The sequence below is a fragment of the Pelophylax lessonae genome (assembly GCF_965119305.1).
Source record: "Pelophylax lessonae genome assembly, chromosome: 3".
NCBI lineage: Eukaryota > Metazoa > Chordata > Amphibia > Anura > Ranidae > Pelophylax > Pelophylax lessonae.
The window spans coordinates 623,203,978-623,230,219 of NC_138770.1; the positions used below are offsets into that span (position 1 = coordinate 623,203,978).

The window sequence follows — 26,242 nt, forward strand, 5'->3', positions numbered from 1 at the left end:
ATTTAATATCAGGGCAGATAATACAGGAAAGTTCAGTCCTCTTGGTAATGTCATTCGTTTCTATAGGAAGGGTAATGAGCCCAAAAACGATTAAGTTTGCAGAGAGATAAGTGTCAAAATGCAGTAACTGTTTCTATCAGTAGGGGGCACTAGTGTATAAGAAAAAAAAAATAGGCGCTCTTTAATACTTCTTAAAGGATAAAAAGGGATATCAATTGACTGTGCTACTTTGTTTCTTAAATGGGATGACCTTTAAGACTGACATTTCTCAAACCTTCACAGTCTGGCTACAACCTTGATATGGCCTACAGACAGCTGTGGATTTAGGAGAACCAGTCACAATGGGCAGGTCCATCAATAGTCCAGTCATTTTGGTACTGGTTGCAGAGGAGGACCGGTGAGGGATCATTGGGGGGTATAGGGGTTGGGAGACCTTGTAGAGACACTTTCACTTTCCCCTGCATGATCTTTTTATTTTTCTTGGATCCAATCAGTGCATTAGGACCCTCTTCAAAGAGAATGGCACCACAAAGCGCGACCAACGCCGCATTACCATGCCTTGTGGTTACACGTTTCACAAGGCATGGGCATGATGCTGGCCTTAGAATTATTCTCCTGGATGGGCCATAAACTCGGTTATCGGTCTCTGTGTAGCAACTACAGACTCCAAGTATATGGCACTATCCTTCCAACTAGGGATAGACCGATATGTTTTTTTCAGAGCCGATACCGATATTTTGGTCACAACGTATCGGTATCGGCCGATATGGGTCGATATTTTGTACATTTAAAGTTTTGAAAAATAAAGACAATTTTGATACAAATCTGGTACTGAACATGTTAATATTTTGTTTAATGCTTAACCACTTGCCGAGTGCCGCACGACTATTTACGTCGGCAGTCAGCCCCTCACAGGCAAAGCGAAGTAGGGCTACGTCGCTAGCCTGTAAGGGTTTTGGGAGCGAGTGCGTGCTGCCGGATGCGCGCTCCCGCTCGGTCACGGACCCCCCCCCGCGCGTGTGCCCGGCGGACCCAATGTCCGCCGGGCACTCGCGATCGTCCGTGACAGCGGGAGAAAGGCAGGCAGCTAATGTAAACACAGCCGCCTGTCATTCTCCCCTGTGTAAGAATGGTGATCAAACGGTTCTACTATGTAGGACCGTTGATCACTGTTCTTACACATCAAGCCACACGCCCCTATGACACACTTAACCCCTCCCTCTCCAATAGTTAACTCCTTCACTGCCAGTGTCATTTTTACAGTAACAATGCATATGTATAGCACTGATTACTGCAGTAATGTCACTGGTAACCCCAAAAATGTCAGTCAAGGGTCCGATCTGTCCCAATGTCGCAGTCCCGCAAAAAAAAAAAAAAAAGAAAAAAAAAAAAAAAAATTGCAGATCGCCGCCATTACGCGTTAAAAAAAAAAAAAAACACAACAAAAATATTTCCCTTTGTTAGTAAACGCAGTAATTTTTGCGCAAACCAATCATAATACGCTTTTTGCGATTTTTTTTTACCAAACATATGGTAAAAAAAAAAAATTGGCCTAAAATGTTAAAAAGTTTTGATTTTTACATTTTTTTGGGGGAATTTCATATAAAAAAATGTGAAAAATATTGTTATTTTTGCAAAATTGACGCTCTTTTTTTGTTTATAGCGCATGATCAAAAAAAAAAAAAAAATCGCACAGGTGATCTGTTTGTGGGAAAAAAAGGACGCCAAATTCGTTTAGGTACAGCGTCGCACGACCGCGCAATTGTCTGTTAAAGTCACGCAGTGCCAAATCGCAAAATAGGCCCTGGTCAGGAAGGGGGTAAAATCTTCCGGGGCTTAAGTGGTTAATGCCTGGCTTGCTGGCACCCTGTGGTGGCTGGCTGGCTGGCTGGTACAGGGCCTGTGGGTGGCTGGCTGTCTGGCACCCTGTCTGTGGGTTGCTGGCTGGCACCCTGTGGTAGGTGGCTGGCTGTCTGGCACCCTGTGGTGGATGGCTGGCACCCTGTGGTGGGTGGGTGGCTGGCTGGTACAGGGCCTGTGGGTGGCTGGCTGGTAAAGGACCTGTGGGTGGGTGGCTGGCTGGCTGGTGCAGGGCCTGTGGCTGGCAGGTACAGGGCCTGTGGGTGGCTGGCTGGTGCAGGGCTGCTGTGGATGGGTGTATGGCCGATACACTCCCACGAGACTAGTCCCGACTCCAGATCAAGCTGATTAAGGCGAGGGAGGCGGCCTAAGAAGGCAGAATGACGTCACAAAAATATCGGCCAGTTCCGGGGCAGATTCCGATATATCGGGGAAAGTGCATAACAGCCCCCGATATATCGGCCTTGCCGATAAATCGGTCTATCCCTACTTCCAACCATTACAACTGTCACTATTTAGGACAGCCAGCCACAAAACAAGAAGAACAGAATAACTATCAATCATGTGTAAATCAAAATACACTTGTTGTTAACCTCATACATGAATAATGAACACAGCATATCTCTATATAGTGTGCATTTGTCTTAATCCAGAGCACTAAGTACCATTTCCGTCTTCTTCCTTAGCTGTCTGCAGAAGTCACTTCTGACAAGTTTTCCTGACACCAAGAGAAAAAAAAAGGTGACAGGAGAGGAAGCTCCAGCACACAGCCTGGGATTAACAGCCTCAGCTCTGATCCTGTGCATAGCTCCCAACTGAACTGTCCCTGATTTTGAGGAACTGTCCGTGATTTCGAACAAATTCCCTCTGGTCCCTCTTTCCTCCTCATTTGTTCCTCATTTTGGTCTGATCTATATAGTTGTATACAAGTGGGTAAAAATCAATGATTTATTATTTTTCTGGAAGCTCAAACAAGCATTATAAATTCTGCATTTTAAACGGATGTAGAGAAGAGAATACTGCAGATAAAAAAGGTACAACTTCATCTCTGTGTATTAACTGAGGTCAGTGATGTTAACTGAGGCCAGTGATGTCACTGAGTATAAGGTCCCGTTCACACACCCGCGATCCGACTCGGGGGGGCGACCACCGAGGTCACAGTGCGAGCAGCGCGCCGCGACCTCGGAGCGGCCACCACGGACTTCATAACATTGAAGTCTATGGCGGTCGCCTCCGGGTCGCCCCCAAAGAAGCTCCGGACCCTTTTTCTAAGTCGGAGCGACTTGTGTCGCTCCTATTAGAACGGGTCCGCAGACCAGGTCGCCTCACAGGTCGCCTTAGTGTGAACGGGGACTCAGAGTTTACAACCATTTTAAATAAAGCTAAAATACAACATAACTATACAACAGATCTATGACAATGTGTCAAAACATGTAAATCCTGAAGTAACCAAACCGATTTAAAGTATAAATGCCATTTTTTTTTTTTTTAATTTTAAATCCCCCGTCAGGTTTTTGTGTTTTCTTAACTACAAAGGGGAAGTGAGAGGAAATCCCTCCAAAGTAAGGGGATCTCTGGTGTCCTCACTGGAGGATTTCCCCTCTATTACTTTTTGGTTGTCAACCCAAAATTTCATAACAGAAAATCCCCTCACTGTGGAGGGATTTTCCTCTACTTCCTGTTTGGCTATGGGACAGGAAATGAAGGGAAATCTCCTCAGGTGGGCAGAGATGTAAAAAAAAAAAAAAAAACTGATGGGTTATAACCCAACCTTATTCCAAAATGAAAAAAACTGTTTTGCTATTTAGATCTACTTTAAAGTGTTTGTAATCTCTTACACATATCCAGTGAAGTGACTGGCCACAGATAATACACAGAGAAGAGACAAATCCCCCTACATAAGTTGTACCTGTTTATCTGCAGGTTTCTCCTCTTTAAAGCCAGAATTGTGTTAAGCCTTGTCTCAACTGTCAGAAAGCTGGAGTCACACCCTTGAACTTGTCAAAAGTCATCGGCTTTTTGTAACACTACACTTTTTTTTTTTTTTTTGGTGAATGGGTAGGGGTACAATGTAACCCATACTCATTCACATAAGGGGGGGGGGTCCAGGGGCCACCTTTCCTGAAGGGGGCTTTGGGATTCTGATAAGCCCGCTGCCCGCAGACCCCCACAACCGCCGCTTAGGATTGTCGGGAAGAGGCCCTTGTTCCCATCAACATGTTCGCGCGCCCCCTTTTCTGTCCTTCCGGGCTGCATGCTCCGATAAGGGTCTAGTATGTATTTTTGGGGGGGGGGGGGGGGGGGACCTCATGCCGTTTTTTTCACAACTTTTTTTTTTTTTACTGGCAATTTTATTTTTACATTCAGGGAATCCCGCTGACAGCTGATTAGTCATTGGTTGTTAAGGACGCGGCGGCCGGCTTCCCATCCCACTCCTTAGCAACCAGCTATATACAGTGTTTAAACACTTCAAGACCAGGCCTATTTCTGACATTTGTGGTTTACAAGTAAAAATCAATATTTTTCCCTAGAAAATTACATTATATAAATATTTTTTAGCAGAGACCCTAGGAAATAAAATGGTGGCCGTTGCAATATTTTTTGTCACACTGTATTTGCGCATACTTTTGAAAAAAATAAATTTCAAATAATTAAAAAAACTAAACAGTTAAGTTAGCTCAATTTTCTTGCATAATGTGAAGGATGATGTTACATTGATTTACGACTAAATAGATACCCAACATGTCAGGCTTTAAAATTGCGCACACTCATGGCATGGCGACAAATTACGGTACTTAAAAATCTCCATAGGCAGCATTTTCAACATTTTTAACGGTCACCATTTTAGAGTTGCGGAGAAGATCTTGCACTAGAATGATTGCCCTTGCTCTAACGATCGCAGGGATACCTCAAATGTGTGATTTGAACACGGTTTACATTTGCGGGCGGGACTTACATATGCGTTTTCTTTGGTGCGCGAGTATGGAGGGATGGGGCACTTTCAATTTTTTTTTTCTTATTCATTTTATTTATTTATTTATTTTTTACACTGTCCCTTTTAAAAATAATTTTTCTGATCAATGTAAACATCCCTTGTGACAGTAATAGGCAGTGACAGGTACTCTTTATGGAGGGATCGGGGGACTCTAAACCCCTCCACTACACCTAAAAGTATTCAAAATGGCAAGATCAGCATTTTTGAATACAGTACTGTCATTTTCTAAAGTGGGCGCTGTTGGCTGCCCAGTAAACCAGAAGTGGCATAGTTTCTGGGTTACTACATCAGAGACCTGATCTGAGCCGAATCCAGCTTTGTTCGGGTCTTCGGCCAGCCAGCGGACGTGCCGGCTGGGGGGCTCGGGTCTCCTGGTGGGATGGGAGACCTGGGAGGAGCGTAGGAAAGGGGGGGGGGGGGTGCGTCCCGTCTTGCTGCTTGTAAAAACAGCTGAGTGGCGGCTTAGCCACATCGGTTGTTATTACTAGAAAGCAGACCGTCCGCTAGAGCTGCACGATTCTGCATAAAATGAGATTCACAATATTTTTGCTTAGAATAAAGATCATGATTCTCTCACAATTCTCAGAGTAACATCATTTTTCACATTATACAAAAAAATTGGGCTAACTTTACTGTTTCGTTTCTTTTAAAATTTATTAAAGTGTATTTTTTCCCCCAAAAAAATTGCGTTTGAAAGACTTCTGCGCAAATACAATGTGACAAAAAATATTGCAATGATCACCATTTTATTCTCTAGGGTCTCTGCTAAAAAATATATATATAATGTTTGGGGGTTCTAGCAAAAAATACTGATTTTACCTTGTAAGCAACAAGTGTCAGAAAAAGTCTTTCATAGGTTAAGAGCCGGTTCACACTGGGGCGACCTGTCAGGCGACCTGGTCACCCGACAGGTCGCCTGCCATAGAGAAGCTGTGGACCCGTTCTAATAGGAGCGACACAAGTCGCTCCGACTTAGAAAAAGGGTCCGGAGCTTATTTGGGGCGACCCGGAAGGCGACCTGCATAGACTTCAATGTTATGAAGTCCGTGCCGGCCGCTCCGAGGTCGCGGTGCAAGTCGGATCGCTGTAATGTGAACCGGCTCTAAACTGCCCTTAAGAGCCGGTTCACACTTCTGCGTGTGCCGGGTTCGCATGTCATGCCGGAGCGCACTGCTCCGACATGACATGCGATCAGCTGTGCGGTGCGAGTTTAGCCATACAGTTTGTATGGCTAAATTCGCACCGCACCCGCAGCAAAGACGCACAGGAGGCATTTTTGCTGCCGCATCAGGATCGGATCGCACAGCGGTTCACACTTGTGCGATCCGATCCTGTGCGAACTGCACGATCGCACTGCGATATGCGATCAAACTGGGGGTGTCGTTAAGATTACATTGACACCCCCAGCGGATCGCATATGGCAGTGTGAACTGCCGGGGGTGCGTGTGCGATGCGGGAACAGGCTGCGAATTCGCAGCCTTCCCGCATCGCATCAGTGTGAACCGAGCCTTACAGACGGAAGTTCATTACTTTGATCTAAGAAGGAAATGATACATTGTAAAACATTGTGTTTATAGTTATCTCCCAGCCTCACAGTGTTGATAAACATTTGCCAGATGCTCTTTTTTTTTTTTCTTCTCGGTGTCCTGCCGAAAACGCCAACCTGCCGAAATCTCCAACCACGTTATTTCCGGTGAGTGTATACTGGGAATAATTGGAGATTCCGAGCACTTGGTGAGTTTACACAACACCGGTGTTCCGTGAGAATAACCTACCCCCTGAGAAATGCCTACCCTCGTCACTTCCTGTGAGGAACATCAGAGCAGTGTAGCAGTGCGCATGCTCAAAGCCGCGGATACGTCATTGAACAGCAGAGGAACTGACAAGTGCGCATGCTCGGATGGTATGGATTTATCACGGTAGTGTGTGTAACGTTACATTTGCGGCGGGTAAATTAAAACAGCTGGGCTGCAACATGCGTCATCTCCGCTCCTATTCCTGTCAGTTCCCTGATCTCGGCTAGTAAATGTAAAAGCGGCGGCGGGTGTATGAAATGTAAATGACGGAGATCTTGGCTCCATGATCCGCTTTTATATTTAGTAGCCGCGATCAGGGAAGTGACAGGGATAGGAGCAGAGATGACTCATGTTGCAGAGGAGCTGTTTTAATGTAAGCGGCGCAAGTGTAACGTTGCACACAGTACCGTGATATATCCATACCCTCCGAGCATGCGCATTTGTCAGGCCCTCAGCTGTTCAATGACGTAGGTGCTGACGTAGGTGCACCGGAAGTGACAAGGGTATGAAATTTTTACGGGTAGGTTTTTGTCACGGAACACCGGCAGCCTATACACATGAGTACATGGTATAATTAGTGCTCGAAATCTCCAATTATTCCCACTCACCGGAAATAATGTGGTTGGAGTTTTTGGCAGTACAACGGCTCTGCAAGAATCGTGAGGGGGGGGGGGGGGGGGTGTAATCGAGATCACAATTCTTTAACGATTGCTGTGCCGCTCTACTGACCGCTCTAAAAAAAAAACGGTAGCGGGTGATGCTTGTAGCTGCAGGCATAACCCCGGTACAACCACTTGAGCAAAATTACAGCTATGTGATTTTGTGGGAAGTAGTTAAAAGGGGAAGAAAACGCTAAGCGCATCAAAAATGGCATAACAAACACAACACTTGCGTTTCATGTGCAATTCCATTGAAGTCTATTACAGGCAATACATGGGAAAAAAGTCCCCGATCGTTTCCAAAAATCGCGCCGGCTGCAAAACGCACAGATGTGTACTATAGGAAACCATGTTAAATGGACTGTAGTGTGTTTCTGCATTGTTCCTATATATATAGTCTGAGGTTTGCAACCACTAGAAGATGCTCCATAACACAAACAATCAGAAATGTCACTGCAGCTGAAGTAGGGAGTGTTCCTAGAAATGGCAGAGATTTCAGAGAATGGGTAAATGAAGGAAAACAGCTCGTGTCTCTGCTACCCAGCAGGAGTCAGCGCAGAGTTTGCTCAGCAAACAGCAACACCCATTATTTGACGGCGGCACCCAACCAGGATAAAAAATGGCTGCCTGCGGTAAGCTGCCATAATTGTCTCTTCTAAGTCACCTGTCACCGTTTACTGTGTGACACTGATTCAACAAGGATACAGATCATTCCGACAGTGGAAACAGACACAAAACATTCCCACACCTAGATCTACACAGCAAATAGGAACAGTGATTACAGCATTTCAAAAGCAACCAGGTTTAAGGAGCTCTCTAGAGGAAGAGGAACTACAGAGCTCAGCATGGCCTGACAGCAAGACAAAATAGGATCGACATTTTAGGACCACCATCTAATATCTCAATTGGCTATACAGTAAAGACCAATCAATCAAAAGAACTTCTGTTTTGAGTGATGCACATTCAGAAATAAAAAAAAAACATTCACCTACCTTTATTATAGGGTCATTCTGGTGACAACTTACTTTTCTCTTCCAGTGACAGCGATAAGTATTCCTTGCTCCTGCACTGAATGGCCCAGGATTAAATGACAAAGCACCCCAAAGGGGTGTGTCCATGACACAGGAAGGGAGTTGAATGACACAGACAGTCATTGAACTTGCAAGAAAAGCGCCATCTACTGGAGTAGTAGAGCATTTGCAGGTGACAGTGTGACACTGAAGGTGAATATTGCAAAAGCTGCTTTTATTTTATTGAGTTTTATTTTTTTTTCTGCTGGGCTGCTTTTAATTTTTTTTTTTTTTTTTTTAGCAAAAAATTTATGTCCACTTTAACCCCTTCCTGCTCACCCACAGTTTGGAACACCGAGGGGGCAGGAAGGATTGGCAATGATTGGATTGGACTATTGCAGTGGTCACATAATTGGAAGCTGGTCCCATCAATCATTGGTCTGGACTGGTCTGAGCACTAATCTGCATGCTTACCCCATAAGCATAAATGACCCCCCCCCAATACAAATCCATCCCCTGCTGAAACCCCCCTCCCCCTCTCAGGACAAATCTCCCCTCATTCCCCCAGCTCAAATGCCCTCCCCCCCTCAAAAGAATTCACCCCCTCCTAACACAAATCCTCTACCCCTAAAATGTCTGTTCCTTGTACACATTTTCTTCCCCATCCACTTCAAATCCCCCCTTCCAGCACAAAAATCCCCACTCCTAGCACAAATCTTCCCCCCAATACAAATCCTCCTAAATCACAACTCTTAGCACTCCCTCCCCCAAATTTCCCCTTCTAGAACAATACTTACTCCTTGCCGCCCCCAAACTGTCCCTTCCAACAAACCCCCCCCCCCCCATTCTCCTTGTGGCGCCCCCAACCTCACATGGTACCACAGTGCCCAGGGCAGCCGCTCCCCCAGCACACGTCTTGTCCCGGCCCTGTGTAGTGGGTATAGACAGTGACATCTTAAGAGTATTAAAGGGCCCTGGGCAATGCAGTGCACTGGGGCCCCGCTTACACAATCATCCACCAGAATAAAAATGCAAATTATCGATAAGGCAATATTTATTGGTACAGCAGTGCAAGGCTAATAACAGCTTCCAAGTTTGGCGGCTGGGTCCGGTGAACACACACACAGACGGGAGTCAGACTGGACTGTCCTGTGTGTGCCTGTTCCCATGGAGGCTGACAGGCATTCCTGCAGTTGCGGGCTCCTCCCTCCATGGCCCAAGTGGCCTGCCAGCAGGGCAGGGCTGACAGACGCTTGCCACCTGCTAAGTTCGGCAGCGGGATGCACACGGGAATCAGGACTAATGCTTGGCTAGGGCTGGGTCGCTGGGCAGGTGGGGCCGTCTGGGCAAGTTGGGCCCCCGGGCAACTGCCCAGCATGCCCATTCGGTAAGATGGCCCTGGGTATAGAGCAGGGCACATGACTGCAACTAATGGGAACTGCTCATTGCAAACAAATAGAGAGGAGGGGTTCAGGAGCTCACGTAGGACGTTACAAGGAGGCAGAAAAACACAGTAGGAAATAATTTCATGAAAAGTACATTACAGGACCATTAGGTAGTGGATGTGTTTGGATTGTCTTTAGAGAAGGAGGATATATTTTACTTGAGAGATCTGAGTCATTAGGAAACAGTTAACACAATGAGTTTGCTCTCAGTAATCCTTCCATGAACAGCCTCGTCTATAACATGTAATTTTTCCTTGTCTTTAATACTCTTCTGTTAGTACAAAACAAAGACTTCACAGCCACCTCCTCCCACGTCCGCACATCCTACTCCAGCACCGGTGTCATCTGATGGGAATAGCGAGCAGCGTACACAATACGGCATACAGATGATAGAAGTGAGAAGTTTGCAGTGGAATACGATAGTCACACCATCACACCGACCTACACACGGCCCGCTCTGATACACATTTCCACAAGTTACAGAAGAAGCTCAGTTCTCTACATCATAAGGCATTTAGTCTTTTCATTAACACGCTTTATTTGCCATTTCGGAGATATCAGACCTATTTACCGCACGCAAATTTATCACTTTTGGGGGCATTTTGTATGCAAAAGTACATTTTAAAACACGATTGCTAGTTTATCAAGGACTGTCTGTAACACACCAACAAAATTTATATCAAAATGTAATTTTCAACTTTAACTATCCCAGTGCAGATTTCAATAAGACCGTTCCTCTGCACACAGACTGAAGCTAAGAAAAGGAAGGGCCAGCGGATGCGTTATGCCATGTGTGTAAAGGAAACGGTGCAGAGGCGTTATAAATGAAAAATTGCACTCTTTAATTTTTTTTCCAAATTTATTACATTTCATTTATCTTTGTTCACTGCAGCAGGCTGTGACGGCACAGTGCACTTAGAAATAGTTCATGTTTTGGCTTAGTGTGAACAGAACTCACAGGACTCAAGACAAATTGCCTGGTCTATGCACTGGGGCTGTCAGTATCTCTAAATGATCTGATCAGAAATGAAAGAATTCTTGCCTTTGTGAGAGCTACTTCTGTATATTTAAATCTCTGTTGTGTTCCTGTCTGGTGTGGCAGCGAGTGTCACAGACATTTCTTAGGTGGTTAGTATTGCTATAGCAAATATTGGTGGCAGCTACCATTTGGTGTGTAAAGGGTTAACTTGTTGAGTTAACTGACCCCTGTGACAATCACTTAGGGCTCTTTCACATGGGCGGTCCGATCAGATCCGCCTGTCAGTTTTTTAGGCGGATCTGATCGGATCCTCCATGCAGCGGATGTCAGCGGAGACACCTCCGCTGCCACCCGTATCCGATCCTGTCTGTGAAATCCCCCATAGAGAGCAGCGGGGGCTGTGACACCTCCCTCTCTGCACTGCAAGCGGAGACGGAGCTGTCATCCGCCGGCTCAGTGGGGATCGCGGATCGATCCCCGCTGAGCAGCACGGATCCGCCTACGGAGGCGGACCGTGTGAAAGAGCCCTAAGTCTGCTGGTGCATAGGCTGGCCATATTTGAGTCTGTTTTTTTCCTTCAAAAAGCGTGATGAATGTAATAAAAAACTGATCCTATTCCTCCATCCACACATTTGAGGTGGATGGAGGAATCCTCCCGCTGTGTCTTTGCATTCTGACAGTGGGGAGACTTCCCCTCCATTAGAATACAAAGATCAACACTACAGGATGCAGCTCTGACCAAGTGAAAAAATACCTACAGGGTGGATAAACAGAAGTCAATCTGTTTACAGTGGCCACGCACAGGGATCGAAATTCAGCCAATCCCTGCTGAACCGACCGAATTTCGATCCATGTATATGGCCAGCTTTAGACTGTTGTCCTGCAAACTGGAAATCTCTGCCTATGGTAAGGCTTGGAGCCCAACTGTGAAATTCTGATGTCAGCGGTGGGATTTGAAACCAAGCTGTCACAAGGGATGATAACTGTTCCTTACTCAGTCTATGCAAAACTAAAATAATAAAATAAAAATAAAATGTAACATATATATTATATATATATATATATATATATATATATATATATATATATATATTTTTTTTTTTTTGTAAGGAACACTTTGAAAACACATCAGACCCCAATGGGGAAAAAGATCATGCTGGATATCTATACTGATATGGACTGAGTAATGTGTCAGGAATGACAGGATGCCACATCATTTGATGGGAATGAAAATTTTCAACCTACAGAGAGCTGAATTAATAGACAACCCGAAAATCAAAGTCAAAAAGTGATGCAGCAGGCTAGTCCATTTTTCTGAAATTTAATTGCAGCAACTCAAACTAGTACTCAGTACTTTGTATGGCCCCCACATGCTTGTATGCATTCCTGACAATGCCAGGGCATGCTCCCAATGAGATGACGGATGGTGTCCTGGGGTATTTCCGCTCAGATGTGGACCAGGGCATCACTGAGCTCCTGAACAGACTGAGGTGCAAACCTGGCAGCATCAGATGGACCGAAACATAATGTCCCAGAGGTGTTCTATTGGATTTAGGTCAGGCGAGCGTGGGGGCCCTTCATTGGTATCAATTCCTTCATCCTCCAGGAACTGGCTGCATACTCTCACCACGAGGCTGGGCGTTGTCCTGCATCAGGAGGAACCCAGGACCCACTGCACCAGGGTAGGGTCTGACAAATGGTCCAAGGATTTCATCCTGATACCAAATGGCAGCATTGTCTAACATGTAGAGGTCTGTGGGTCCCCCCATGGATATGTCTCCCTAGACCATCACTAACCCACCACCAAAACAGTTGTGCTGAATAATGTTACAGGCAGCAGAATATTCTCCACCACTTCTCCAGACCCTTTCATGTCGGTCACGTGCTCAGGGTGAACCTGCTCTCATCTGTGAAAAGCACAGGGCACCATTGGAGAACCTGCCAATTCTGGTGTTTTAATGGCAAATGCTAATCAAGCTCCTATCTGCCAGGCAGCGAGTTCAGGGTCCTCAGGCCACCCTCATGAAGTCGGTTTCTGATTGTTTGGTCAGAGACATTCACACCAGTGGCCTGTTGGAGGTCATTTTGTAGGACTCTGGCAGTGTTCATCCTGTTCCTCCTTGTACAAAGGAGCAGATAATGGTCTTGCTGATGGGTTAAGGACCTTCCTTCTAGAGCTCTGTCCAGCTCTCCTAGAGTAACTGCTTGTCTCTTGGAATCTCCTCCATGCTCTTGAGACTGTGCTGGGAGACACAGCAAACCTTCTGGCAATGGCACATATTGATGTGCCATCCTGGAGTAGTTGGACTTCCTGTGCAACCTCTATAGGGTCCAGGTATCGCCTCATGCTACCAGTAGGGACACGGACCCTAGCCTGGAAAAAAAAAATGGATCCTGTTCCTTTAACCACCTTAATACTGGGCACTTTGACCCCCTTCCTTCACAGGCCAATTTTCAGCTCTTACAATTTAAATGACAATTACGCGGTTATGCAACACTATACCCAAATTCAATTTTTAAAAGAAAATTCACACAAATAGAGCTTTCTTTTGGTGGTATTTATTCACCACTGGGGTGTGATGTAGGTATATCACTCCCCTTAAAGCCCATACATCAATGTCCGGGATAGATAATTCCTGTAAGGGAGGGTTATGCCACAAAGGCATGTGTGTATGGTAGGTTGCGCTATTAATTCTTTTAAGAGCTATTTCCCAAATATGCCTATGATTAAATAACATGGAGTCGTGAGTATTGACTGTACTTTGGTGTCCCTTACGTCTAAAGATCACCTGTAGGGGGGGAATGCGCAGTACGGTTTTACTGTCTACAGATTAACGTTTGGTAACGTAAAGCATCCGATTTATGAAGATGGTAAAAGTGAGATAGTTGGGACGCTAAATAGTAGGAGTGAAAGTCTGGTAGGGGCCACACAGGCCCTTGTGTGGTCAGGTTTTTAATAGTGAGCCGCTCAGCTTCCCAAATGAATGCATTAACCTCTTTGCGACCGCCCGCTGCAGATGTACTGTGGCAGGCATGTACGGCGCTCGCTCTCGGGAGGCTAGGGGGCCGATGCAACGGGCAGGCGGCTCCGATTGCCGCCTGACATCCGCGATCGTTCCCCGCTGAGAGAGAAAGGTCAGCTGTTGTAAACATAGCCAGCCGACTGTCCTCCTCCCTGAAATGATCATGGAGCCAATGTGATCCTTCTATATAGGATCACATGTCTCTATGGTAATTACAGAAGCCACACCCCCCACACAGTTAGAATCACTCCCCTAGGCTCACATTTAACCCCTTGATCACCCATAATGTTAACCCCTTCCCTGCCAGTGTCATTATTAAAGTAACAGTGCATATTTTTAGCACTGATTACTGCAGTAATGTCCCTGGTCCCCCCAAAAGCATCAAAAATGTCAGTCAGGGGTCCGATCTGTCCGCCGCAATGTCGCAGTCCCGCAAAAAAAAAAACAAAAAAAAAACAAAAAATCGCAGATTGACGCCCATTACTAGTAAAAAAAAAAAAATCAATAAAAATGACAAATCTTTCCCGTAGTTAGTAGACGCGATAACTTTTGCGTAGACCAATAAAAAAATACACTTATTGCGATTTTTTCTACCAAAAATATGTAGCAGAAAACAAATTGGCCTAAAATGTTAAAAAAAATTTGATTTTTACATTCTTTTTTTTTTGAGAATGTCATAGCAGAATGTGAAAAATATTGGGTTTTTTTTTCAAAATTGTCGCTCTTTTTTTGTTTATAGCGCAAAAATCGCACAGGTGATCAAATACCACCAAAAGAAAGCTCTATTTGTGGGGAAAAAAAGGACATCAATTGTATTTGGGTACAGCGTCGCATGACCGCGCAATTGTCCGTTAAAGTAACGCAGTGCAGAATCCCAAAATAGGGCCTGGTCAGGAAGGGGGCAAATCCGTCCAGTCTTAAAGTGGTTAAGGTTAGCATCAATAACTTTAAAGATTTTAGGGGGATTAGGACTGGGAAATGCCAAAACATATATAGAAACTTGGGCAGGAGAATCCTTTTGGTGAGGTTTACTCTACCCTTCAGCCCCCATGGAAGTCTCGACCAGGCTTATGACACGAACACCTAAGTATTGAATAGAAGGAAGCTGAACTGCTCGTTGGTGGAAAAGGGTCTAAGGGGAGTATCTGTGATTTGCTCCAGTTAATTTGCAGTCCTGAGTGTAAACTAAACTCCTCAATAATCTGAAGGTTTGTAGAGAGGGGCTGGTGTCTGCCAAATACAGGATAATGTCATCTGCATACATTTCCACAGTTTCTCTGAGGGGGCCCAAGCAAAAGCCATGTATGTGTTCTGAGAGAAAAAGCTAGCGGTTATGCCAGGGCATAAAGAAATGGGGATAATGGGCATCCCTGTCGGGTACTGCATCCAAGGGGGAAGGAGTCTAAGACCTAGCCATTCACTGACACCTGATCCACTGGAGAATAATACATTTAGGGCCAAACCCAAAACCTCTCAAACATTCCGATAAGTATCCCCATTCCATGTAATTAAACGATTTAGCCGTGTCTAATGCCACCACTGCTCTGGTGCCAACTACATCATGACAAGCTTGGATATTCGTATATGGCCGGCAAATATTCATTGCCGTGCTTTTTCCCGGGATAAATCCTGTTTGATCAGGATGTATAAGGGATACAATTACTTGATTAAGGCAAGTGGCAGGGACCTTTGGTAAAATCTTAATGTCCACTTGCAACAATGAAACTGGTCGGTAAGATTTAGGGTAATGGGATCTTCACCTGGTTTGGGAACTACAATAATAACGGCTTCTCGCATGGATTCAGGTAAGGTACCAGAATCAAAGATATAGTTATATAGAGGTATACCATCATGTCTGGGGGTCTGGGGCAAGGGAAGCTACAGCAGTAGTGATTTCATCCAAAAAGGGGGCCTCGAGATCTGCTAGTTGGGTCTCAGTCAACTGTGGGAAGATAATGTTTTGTAGGAATGCTCAGGTTTCTGGTTCAGAAACTGTCGTTTGTGGGGTGTATAGTGTGGCATAAAAAAAATGCAACTCTGAAGCAACCAATGAGGGGTCAGTAATGGAAGTCCTCTGTGCATCAACTAGAGATACTACTACCTGTGGTCTGGAGTCCTGATGAGCCAGACAGGCCAAAAGTTTTCCCGCCTGCTCTCCCAGCTCGAACAACCACTGCTGACAAAAGAAAAGCTTCTGCTTAGCCTTCTCATAGTGTAATTGATCAACAATCTGAGTTTGGGATTTAAGCTCTGATATGTTGGCAGGCGTAGGATCCAATGTAAAAGCGTCCGCTAGAGAAGTCAACCTACAGTACCCTCACAGTATCTGCTGCAACGGGCTCCAATGCAGGCACTGCAGAGGCGCCATCTTCTGTCGAGGAGTCCCACTCATCTGCATAATTTCTCAAAGGCAGGAGCGGCGGTGGTGACTTTCCTTGGCAGGGACGTGAGGAGAGAGGTGTCTGTTCTCCAAGTAACAGTCCGTGTAGTGTGCAATAAACGGTGGGCACTCAGGAGATTGGTAGCAGGATAAACCAGGAGCAGAGCTCAGCACACGTGCGTCTTACTCCATTGCCGTCCAAGTCACGCCCCCGAATTCTGCAGTGTTTAGAGATATACTGTCAGCCCCGATTCAGCCAAATGCAGCAAAGTTGATTGGACGACACTTTACAGGGAAGATGGACAATGATCCAAAACACACTGCAAAATCAACCCAGGAGCTTTTAAAGAAAAAGAAGTAGAATATTCTGAAATGGCCGAGTCAATCACCTGATCTCAACCCAATTGAGCATGCATTTCACTTGCTGAATGCAAAAACTAAAGGCAGAAAGACCCACAAACAAAGAACAACTGCATCAGAACAAAAGCATCAGAAAGGAGGAAACCCAGTCCTTGGTAATGTCCATGAGTTCCAGACTTCAGGCAGTCATTGCCAGTAAAGGATTCTCAACAAAATATTAAAAATGAACATTTTATTTATGATTATATTTGTCCAATTACATCTAAGCCTCTGAAAATGGGGGGACTGTGTCTAAAAATGGATGCAGTTCCTAAAATCTGTACTTGATATTTATGTTCAACCCCTTGAATTATTTTTAATCTTTGTTTATTGAGTTTTTTTTATCACACAGATCCATGTGAAAAAAAAAAAACCCAGAAGGATCATAAAGTTCAGGATGAGGTCCGTATACAGTATAGCACATATAGTAGTAACAACAGGATATGTATACGATAACACCTTAGATCGCGATCATAATTCGTTCCAAAAACATGCTTGTAATCCAAAGCACTCGTATATCAAAGCGAATTTCCCCATAAGAAATAATGGAAATTGATGATTCATTCCACAACCATGTATTGGTATAAATAAAGATATGCTGTTATCATATCTATAGTACAGTACTGTACAAGCACGCCATCCCCTCCGCCAAACACCACCATGTGTCCCCGCGCCGCACACAAAAGACGCCGTAACCCCTTGAATTAAAGCTGAAAGTCTCCACTTCAAATTGATTTGGATTGTTTTGTTTTAATTTTCTTCTGGTGGCAATCAGAGCCAAAAGTATGAAAATTGTGCCTGTGTCCAAATATATCTATGGACCTAACTGTATATAAAATTCCTATTAAGATATCTAGATATGCAAACTTGATTTTTCCAGCTTTACTTTAAGTTCTGAGAAGCCTCAGCCTGTACAAGTCATATGGAGATGCTCTGAGATATAATTAGTCACCAGAGAAACAAATAATCCCTCTTCTGCTAATGAAGCAAAAATGAAATTTGCACTGTGCATTGCCTGTAAGCCAGCCCTTATCTCCGAAGTGCCGCATTAAAACCCCGGCTAGAAAAATGATTTCGGCTCAAATTAAGTGGCACAGTAAAAATGTCACTGACAGCTCCTGTAAGTGACCGGATTAAAATGACTTGTCACTAATCGCCTCATCACATATATAATTGTCAGCGCTGGTTTTCTGTCTCCCGGCAACTGCTAAGCTGTGTACACATGGCTACCGCAGTCACCCGACCAGATTCCGGCACATGATGCACAGGCCCGAGGGGGGGACCGGGGAACATTCCATGGTGTGGAGGCCCATAGACAATCCTAATTATGTTCTGTTTATTACACTGATTTCCCATGGGTCCCTGTCCTATAGGAGAATGTATGAATGGATGGAGATGGGTACCAGTATTGTTTAGCACAGGATTGCATGGATTTGAGTGGAGGTAAACTAGTTATGAAAACTTATTTTGTGTACATTTGTTGCTGTAGCATTGTGTTATATTTTCTTGCTCAATGTGGACCTAGCATCACATAAGATTTTCATGTTAAAGTAAATCTTACCCCTCCCCCGCATACGAAATACCCCCATTAGGGTTTGTTCACACAAGCTTTCAGTTTGGAATGTGAATCACTCTTCAGAGAGCATTTGATAAGTCCTTTCACCACCTGCTTTAACGCCTTCAACTTCACAATATTGCACCACAACCGTGTGCATTGCATGGGTTGTGGGGTGCTTGCAGAGAAGCCCCATTAACCTGAATGGTCATGCCCCTGCAGGCACTATGCCCGCCAAAAGCGTCAGGGGGTACAAGTCCTTTCTTGGCTGTGATGCTTTAGATGCATCTGTACCACCCAACCGGAAGACCGCTCCATCTGTAGTGAAAAGGGGAGTGGTTGGGGAGCGGTAAAAATGCAGCTCGGCCGTAGGGTTTTACTGCCTCTCAAACATTAGCGTGAAAGAGCCCCTAATTTATTATAGCAAAATAAACATCTCACTATAAGCACTTCTAGGTTTCTCTGTTGGCACAGGCCAATGCTTCCATCTCCCATCCCACCATTTTGACTTTTGGACATCATTGGTGGCTGGCTTATTTTTCTGCATTTTCACTGGCACACCGATGACGTCAGCATAGAAACATAGAATGTGTCGGCAGATAAGAACCATTTGGCCCATCTAGTCTGCCCAATATATCTGAATCCTATGAATAGTCCCTGGCCCTATCTTATATGAAGGATAGCCTTATGCCTATCCCATGCATGCTTAAACTCCTTCACTGTATTTGCAGCTACCACTTCTGCAGGAACTCGGTAAAGGAGGAGAGCATATTTAAAAGAAGAAAAACTACCACAAGAGGACACAGTTTTAAATTAGAGGGGCAAAGGTTTAAAAGTAATATGAGGAAGTATTACTTTACTGAGAGAGTAGTGGATGCATGGAATAACTTTCCTGCAGAAGTGGTAGCTGCAAATACAGTGAAGGAGTTTAAGCATGCATGGGATAGGCATAAGGCTATCCTTCATATAAGATAGGGCCAGGGACTATTCATAGGATTCAGATATATTGGGCAGACTAGATGGGCCAAATGGTTCTTATCTGCCGACACATTCTATGTTTCTATTCCATGCATCCACTACTCTCTCAGTAAAGTAATACTTCCTCATATTACTTTTAAACCTTTGCCCCTCTAATTTAAAACTGTGTCCTCTTGTGGTAGTTTCTTCTTTTAAATATGCTCTCCTCCTTTACCGAGTTGATTCCCTTTAAGTATTTAAAAGTTTCTATCATATCCCCTCTGTCTCTTCTTTCTTCCAAGCTATACATGTTAAGGTCCTTTAATCTTTCCTGGTAAGTTTTTTCCTGCAATCCAGCACCAGATCTCATGCATTCACTATTGGCTCATGCCACGGTGGGTACAATGAAGTTCGTCCCAGAACTTGCAGATTAGTTGCAAGAGCTCCCTGGAAGGTATTGGTAATGTGACCTTCCCAAGAGGCAACTGTAAAGCCAGGGATACGTCATCACTGCCTCGGGAGAGGTGGAAGTAGTGAAGTTATAGTAAAAGGTTTATTCAAAAGAAAATTGCTCGATTATCCCATTAACACAGTCATTGTTGATGAGAGAACCTTCCACAGTGCTATTGTGTTCTGCCAGCAGGGAGCCGTCCCTTCAAGCAGAACACAATGGTCACTGCTGGCCAACAAGCTGGTTGTACTAAAGTCGATCAAAGGATCAACTTCAGTACAACCAGCCTGCCCCCTAGATGGATTGAATTTGATCCATCTAAGGCCAGCTTAACTTTGTTTGGCTATCCTTACAGTCTTAAAGAGCTATGGGACCCAAAGATTCCTCTGCATGCGACACATTCCTTGTTCCCTGCTGCATTCCGTGTTCCAGCCACCTGTCCGTACGTCACTACAGTGCTCATGTAACAATCGGTGGATGGAACCACAGCGCACAGCAGGGGACAAAGTCATCCAACACTCTGGAAGTGTCAAACGCAAAAGATTCTTCAGGTTCTGTAGCTCTTGAAGACAATGAAGATCCAAGTCATTGCACATCAGAGAGGTAGGTATTCTTTATCTTATGCAGGCAAAATAAATTAACTAGGGGCAGAGGTGCTTTAAACAAGGAATAAACATTGTTTCTTTGGACTTGGGATTGTAGTAATTCCATTTAGTACCTTCCGTCTTAAAGCGGAGTTCCACCCATTTATTTTAACTTGCAATCTATCCCATGCCCATTCATTATTCTATCTAAGTACCTTTTTTACTCTATTTCCTGGAGTACTTCTTGCTCCAGCCACCTAGGAGATGACATAACAAGGGGATTCCCGTGGACTCCTGGGATATCAACATCATCTATCCCAGGAGTCCATGGGAATCGCCTAATACCATAATCTTGCGTGATTTCCTTCCAAGATGTCCTCTGATTGACAAGTTACCATAACAATGATGCATGAACATCCGCTGCCAACGCCACCATTGCTATGGCAACCTGTCAGGAAGAAAGAGTGCCACGCAGTGGCATTACTGCGATGGGGAGATGCATCGGGTGTAGCCAGCTGCACCGATTCCCGGAAATGAATACAAGAGGGCTTCTGATGCCCGCAACAGAGATGGACCCTGCCTGTTTCCGAGATCAGGTTAGTTTTGCACTATTTAAACAAAAAATAAAATGACCACCTTACTGACATTATCAAAATGTTGCAGTCAAAATGGAAGTAATTAAGACCCAGTTTGAAAAAAAAAAAAAAAAAAGAGTTGAGGGACTAGAACTCTGCTTTAAGAAGATTACTTCTAGATTTAGAAATCGGACTGTATGATTCCTCTTTGCTGCAGTTTATCCAGTAATACCGGCCCTTGTTAATGGGACAATTATTAATATGATGGCTGTTTTAAGCATGATAACATTATTTCTTATAATAGCAGAATTATCTACTGAAAGTTTAATTAGCAGGTGAGTGGGACTTTAATCACTGATGACAACAAGGAAGAAAGTGACAACCCTTAACATTATTCCTAATTACCCCTATAATCCCCCCTTCCCCCCCCCATTATAGAACCGACAAGTTTTCTGATTTATTACTATAAACACCAGCATGTCCTACAAGGTGTGTGCACATTGTTAAAATAGTTTGGATCTTTTTCATTCTTGTAGTTAAACTGGAAGAAAACTCATCGGTTGTTTGTACCGATCAGTAAGCCTATATTAAGGCTTACCTATCGGTACTGTAAATGTCCATCTTCACCCGTCTTCCTTCCGTGTTCGCAGACTCCAGCTGTGTGACTGGCCGGAGCTGCGTGACATCACTTCAAAGCATGTGCGTGGGAGCCGCCAGTCACGGCACAGGGCTCTGAATGGGAACGGGTGGGCCTTCCTTCAGAGCGCATGCGCCAATGACGTTGGCTGTATATATAGTAAATATCTCCTGAACTGTGCATGTTAAGGAGATTTTTACTGTATATGCAGCTGATAACGTCATCGGCACAAGCACTCTGAAGGAACGCCCACCTGTGCATTTCGTCAGAGTCCTGTGCCGTGATCGGCGGCTCCGGCGCGTATGCTTAGGAGTGACGTCACGCAGCTCCAGCCAGTCACACAGCAGAAATCTGCAGACCCGGAAGAATGAGTGAAGATGGATGCGGCCTCCAGCGGTGACAACAAGGGCTTGGATTGCAGGTAAGTTTCACATAATGTGCTGGTATGCGATGCAGTTTACTTCCTCTTTAAATTAAAACTATGCAACAACAGATTAGCCAAACACACAGCAGACATACAGTATGTACACAAGAAGTGTGGGAAGATTTAAACAAGTAGTTATGAATGCTTCTAGTTTGTTCCACACGAGCCCCCCTTCACACTTGAGGCTTGGTTCACACCGATGCAAGCTGCGTTTGATGCATTTTTTGCGTGTGTTTTTTTATGTGTTTTAGGGAGGTGTCTGCTGTCTTGCGGGACACGCACTGTGCTTTTGATGCATTTCCATTGAAGTCTATGGAACCAAAAACTAAGTCTGCTGTGGAAAAAAAAAAAAAAAGTCCGACACTTTTTACAAAATGCACCAGTGGAAAACACACAGAAGTGAAAGTAACCCATAGGGAATCATGTTGCACTCAAAACTAAAAACGCACTGAAAAACATATAGGTGGGAACCAGGCTGTGTTTTTAAGCTTGTTTCCCTATGCCTGACAATGCCATACTATGCCTGACTATGTAGAAACCCATTCTTTCTAATGGTTCCTCTTTATGCTTGTAAGCTCAGTCGCCCTACGTTTGGGTGGGATGGACTTTCTGATCATGTTGCTACTGGGATTGGCTGTCACAGTGGTCACATGATCAAAGCCCATTCTGGGAGCGGTTGTGGCAGCTTGGTCACTGGGAGCGCACTCTTAGCCCCGAAACCTCAGCCACCATGGGCGCATATGTGCGGCATGTGGGCGTTAAAAGTCCACCCTCCATGCCGCTGCACATTTTCATTACATAATCAGCAAGGGGTTAAAGTGGTTCAAAAGGCAGAAGGTTCTTTATATTAATGCATTCTATGCATTAAGATTAAAAAGCCTGCTGTGTACAGCAGCCCCCCCTAATACTTACCTGAGCCGCATCTCGATCCAGCAATGTTGCATGAGAGCATCGGCTGTCTGGGACTCTCCCTCCTGATTGGCTGAGACACAATGGCAGACGCCATTGGCTCCAACTGCTGTCAATCAAAATACGTGAGCCAATGAGGAGAGAGAGGGGGCAGGGCTGAGCCGCAGCTCCATGTCTAAATGGACACACAGAACAGTGGCTTGGCTTAGGTACCCCCATAGCAAGCTGCTTGCTCTGGGGGCACTAGGCAGGGGGGAGGGATCAAGAGCCGAGGGACCCAAGAAGAGGAGGATCCGGGCTGCTCTGTCCAAAACCAACTGCACAGAGCAGGTAAGTATAACATGTTTGTTATTTTTTAACAAAAAAAAAAAAAAGACTTTAATATGACTTTAAATATAACCTTTACTTTTTAAAGTCTAACTCCAGAATTTTTCATTTAAAGTCTCTTTTTTTTTTCTTTAAAAATAACACCACAGAGCAGCCCAGAACCTCCTTTTACTGGGTCCCCCCCCCCCCTCTTGTCTAGTGCCCCTACAGCAAGCAGCCTGCTATGGGGGCACCTGAGCTGAGCCGCAGCTCCCTGAGTCCATTCAGACACTGAGCCACGGTTCGGCCCCCCCATTGGCTAACTGAATGTGATCCCGGACAGCCGAGGGACTTGCGCACATCACTAGATCAAGATGGGGCTCAGGTAAGTATTAGGGGTGCTGAGGAGGCTGCTGCACAAAGAAGGTTTTTTATCTTAATACATAGAATGCATTAAAGTGGATGTAAGCCCTCACATATTCCAGTGAAGTGAACAGCCTCAGATGATACACAGAGATTAGACAAATCTCCCCAACAGGGGCACAGACAGCAATAAATACTGACAGGTGTTCTAATCCCTCTCCACTCTATCCAAAACTAAAAAAGAAAAAAGTTTTGCTTTGACTTATACTTTAAATCAGTGTTTCTCAACCTTTTTTCAGTCAAGGCACCCTTTAAAATTATGGACAGCCTTGAGGCACTCCATTCTAAAATGTAAAAAAACTATTCTAAAAGTTTTAAACAATGCAGTAGATCCACACGTAGGACACCCAACGTTGGAGGTAAATTTTTCTTCCAAAGCAAATGCACTTTTGCACACTGGTACTGACTAGTATGCCATTGTTTCTCTTATCCCCCAGATTTTCTCTATCAGTCAGCTAATGTGACCCCAGTCCTGAGGGAGAGGGGCAGAGGTGGGTCAAACAAGGATGGAGGCGACAGACATCCTCCTTACCAACTGATGACGTCATTGGTTGTTAGGATGCCAGTGTCTAGAAAGTTGTAATGGCGTACAATGAAAATCCGTGGCTTTGTGTAACTAAAAGGTTTCATCCACCTGCTGGCTTGTATGCAATTTTTAATACATTTTTAGAAATTTTGCCCAGGAACCCCTGAAAAAACCTGAAGGCACCCTGATTGAAAAAATGCTGCTCTAAAGTATGGGGCAGGTGGAAAATCTTGAGAAAGAAGTTTTAGCGGGAAGGGTATGAAAGCAGAGTTCGGCTTTAAGGCCTTCCATCTGGGTAAACGCAAGAAAAACGTACACAATCTATTGGTTACTTTAAAGCTAAACTCCGGGCACAAGAAAACATTAAGTCCTAGTTCACACTTATGCGATGCGGGAACCCTGCGAATCTACTTCCCGCATCGCATTCCCAGCGCAGGCAGTTCACATTGTCATATGCGAATCGCTGGGACTGTCAATTCAAAGTTAACGACACCCCATATCAGTTCACATATTGCAGTGCGAACTGACATTCGGACATGACTCGGATTGAACCACCATGCGATCCCTTTTCCAAAAAAGGTCCTGTGCGGGTTTGTCCCGAATCAGATGCGAATTCAGCTATACTATCTGAATGGCTGAATTTGCATTGCACAGACATTGCATGTGATTTTCAGAGCAGTGCGCTCCGAATCACATGCAATGTTTGCCATCGCACTAATGTAAACCGAGTATAAAAAAAAAATTCTTCAATTACCACAAAATATATAAATCAACTTTGCACCAAATGCCTTTTGCAAACCCAGATAATATAGTATGTAAAAGTAGTGGTGACATCACTGGGCTGTGTGCAGCCTGTGAAAAGTGCAGAGCTGTGGGAGGGACCCAGCAGGCCCCACCCACTACAGGCTGCCTGCAGAAAACTCCAGTAGGGGCGGAGACAAGACCACTCACCCTGCACAAGGAGAGAGAGCAGCACTGACTGGTCTTTATTACAGGAAGCTCCTACACAGAGGGAAAGTCTCACACTGAATTACTGCACAGATTTGGAGGAAATACACAAAGCACACCGAGATTCAATAAGCCCACACATGAATAATATTCAGGCAATATTTTCTTATCCCGGAGTTCAGCTTTAAAGGCTTATTCAATAAACAAAAGTGCAACTGGAGTTCTACTTTAAAGCTATTAAACAAGCAAGCTGATGTAGAACAGAAAGTACATCGGCAGTTCGGATTCTGATTAAGCAGCAGGCGGTAGATGTAATCTGTGTAATCACTAAGTGGACAGCGACAGCGTGGAACATTATTGCAGATAATGGACTAAATGCCTTATTGAAATTTCTGTACAGCGGTGTAGGATTGAGGATATTTAGAGGTTAAACTGTAGCAGTTTCCATGTCAACAGAATAAGAAAAGGGTGAAGTGACTTGTTCCAAACATAATGCACCATTGTTCCCGACATAGGCCTCCCTAACCTTTCCAGATGTACTCCTCTCAGGGCATTGGCCACTAAATCTGAGTAAAACAAATATCCATTTTCTGCATAATAATCCGATGCTACAACAGGGCTGACTCCCTAAATCCCCCACAGCTGGGATGCACTTTTGCCTTGCAGCACTGGGGTCCTGACTTTGAATCCCAACCAGGACACTACCTGCATGGAGTTTGCATGTTCTCCCTGTGCTTGCCTGGGTTTCCTCCCACACTCCAAACATGTTCTTAGGTAAACTGGCTCCTGTCCCAATTGACCTCAAAGTAGTTGCGTTCCCTTACATATACCCAGTGGCGTGCCTGGCTTCAGAAGATACAGAGATAAAACAAATCCTCCTACATAAGTTGCACCTGTTTATCTGCAGTATTCTCTTCTCTACATCTGTTCAAAGTGCTGAATTTATACAGCTTGTCTGAGCTGTCAAAAAAAAAAAACAGGGTAGGGAGCTAAAATGACACACTGCAGAGCTCAGTTAGGAGATCTCTGAGAGTGGATTAAAGGGGAGGGACGCACCCAGCACACAGGGACAGAGCTGAGGCTGTCAATCACAGGCTGTGTGCTGTAACCGAAATGACACTTTGTGCTCTTAATTGGGTCAAGTATGCACTATAGAGGTCAGGGCTGGCCCAAGACATTGTGCTGCCTGGGTCCAAGAATGAAATGCTGCCCCCCCCCAAAAAAAAAATATTACACCCACCAAAAGGCCCCCACACATCAATTAGTCTATATCATGATAATTAAAACTAATATTACATTTATCAGGAAGTCAGATTTACATGCAACAGCTCCTTGTCTGTATGTAAAATCATATGACCCATCATCATGTTCTACTCCAAACCACAAACTCCAGTATTATTT

At 44.6% G+C, this 26,242-nt stretch overlaps 1 protein-coding gene across 1 annotated transcript in view; it reads right to left on the minus strand.

Annotated features, from left to right (window-relative positions):
• VASH2 (vasohibin 2) overlaps nt 1–26,242 on the minus strand; it is a 153,560-nt gene that overhangs the window by 22,697 nt on the left and 104,621 nt on the right. The gene's annotated exons all lie outside the window — the stretch shown is intronic.